The sequence below is a fragment of the Chlorocebus sabaeus genome, chromosome 20 (genome assembly GCF_047675955.1).
Source record: "Chlorocebus sabaeus isolate Y175 chromosome 20, mChlSab1.0.hap1, whole genome shotgun sequence".
In the NCBI taxonomy this organism is placed as follows: domain Eukaryota; kingdom Metazoa; phylum Chordata; class Mammalia; order Primates; family Cercopithecidae; genus Chlorocebus; species Chlorocebus sabaeus.
Window position 1 is genome coordinate 90,551,151 of NC_132923.1, and position 2,236 is coordinate 90,553,386.

Sequence of the window (2,236 nt, forward strand, 5' to 3'; positions counted from 1 at the left end):
GCAATTCTCCTGCCTCAGCCTCCTGAGTAGCTGGGATATAGGTGCCCGCCACTACGCCTGGCTAATTTTTTTGTATTTTTAGTAGAGACGGGGTTTCACCATGTTAGCCAGGCTGATCTCAAACTCCTGACCTCAGGTGATCCACCCGCCTCAGCCTCCCAAAGTGCTGGAATTATAGGCGTGAGTCATGGCACCCGGCCAAGCCCCTGTCTTTTAAAAAATAAATTTCTTTTTTTTTTTTAATTTTTATTTCTTTGAGATGGAGTCTCCTTCTGTCACCCAGACTGGAGTGCAATAGCACAATCTCAGCTTTCTGCAACCTCCATCTCCCTGATTCAAGCCACTCTCATGCCTCAGGCTCCCGAGTAGCTGGGATACAGGCACCCACTACCAAGCCCACCGAATTTTAGAGAGAAGGTTTTGCCATGTTGGCCAGGCTGGTCTCAAACTCCTGACCTCACGTGATCCACCTGCCTCGCCTCGGCCTCCCAAAGTGCTGGGATTACAGGTGGTGAACCACCTCGCCTGGCTTTTTTTCTTTTCTTTTTTTGAGATGGAGTCTCACTCTGTTGCCCAGGCTGGAGTGCCGTGACGCAATCTCGGCTCACTGCAAGCTCCGCCTCCTGGGTTCACGCCATTCTCAGCCTGCCACCATGCCCAGCTAATTTTTTTGTATTTTTAGTGGAGACACGGTTTCATCGTGTTAGCCAGGATGGTCTCGATCTCCTGACCTCGCGATCCCCTCGCCTCGGCCTCCCAAAGTGAAAAGTTTTTTTTTTTTTTTTTAATTGATGGAGTCTCACTCTGTTGCCCAGGCTGGAGTGCAGTGGCAGGGTCTCAGCTCACTGCAACCTCCACCTCCCGGGTTCAGGCAATTCTCCTGCCTCAGCCTCCCGAGTAGCTGGGACTACAGGCGCACGCCACCACACCTGGCTTTTTTTTTTGTATTTTAGCAGAAACGGGGTTTCACTGTGTTGCCCAGGCTGGTCTCGAACTCCTGAGCTCAGGCAATCTGCCCGCCTCGGCCTCCCAAAGTGCTAGGATTACAGGCATGAGCCACCACACCTGGCCAAGTTTCTTACAGAATTTTTTTTTTTGTAGAGGCAGAGTCTCACTATGTTGCCCAGGCTGATCTCAAGAACTCACAGCCTCAAGTAATCCTCCCACCTCAGCCTCCCAAAGTGCTAGGATTACAGCTGTGAGCCATCTCACCTGGCTTTTTCTCTTTTTAAAAAATACAGGGTCTCAACTACGTGTCCCAGACCCAGTGATCATAGCTCAATGTAACCCCTGAACTTTGGGCTTAAGGAATCCTTCTATCTTAGCCTCCCAAGTAGCTAGGACTACAGGAGAACACCATCACACCCAGCTACTTATTTTTGTAGAGACAGGATCTCACTATGTTGCCTAGGCTGGTCTTGAACTCCTGGCTTCAAGAGATCCTCTTGCCTCAGCCTCTGAAAGTGTTGGGATTACAGGTATAAGCCACTGTGCCAGGCACAGCCCTCATCAAGACATACATACTTGATAGGTGATGGGTACATCTAATGTGTTTAAAAATTGTGGTTCACGTGTGGTGGCTCATGCCTATAACCCCAGTACTTTGGGAGGCTCAGGCAGGAGGATTGCTTAAGGCCAGAGTTCAAGACCAACCTGGACATAGTGAGATGCCATCTCTACAAAATATTTTTTTTTGGGGAGACAGAGTCTCGCTCTGTCGCCCAGGCTGGAGTGCAGTGGCGCAGTCTCCACTCACTGCAAGCTCCGCCTCCTGGGTTCACGCCACTCTCCTGCCTCAGCCTCCTGAGTAGCTGGGACCACAGGCGACTGCCACCACGCCCAGCTAATTTTTTGTATTTTTAGTAGAGACGGGGTTTCACCATGTTAGCCAGGATGGTCTTGATCTCCTGATCTCATGATACGCCCGCCTCAGCCTCCCAAAGTGCTGGGATTACAGGCGTGAGCCACCGCGCCCAGCCTCTACAAAATATTTTTTAAATTAGCTGGGAGTGGTGATGCATGCTATAGTCCTAGCTACTTGATGGCCGAGGTGGGAGGATCACTTGAGCCCAGGAGGTGGAGGCTGCAATGAGCTATTCGCACCACTGCATTCCAGCCTGGCCAACAAAGTAAGACCCTGTCCCCCTTGCTGCTCCCCACCTCCTCAAAAATAAAAGAAAATTTCAAATTAAAAAAAAAAAAATTCTCAATTTATAAAAAAAGGACAGGGGGCAGG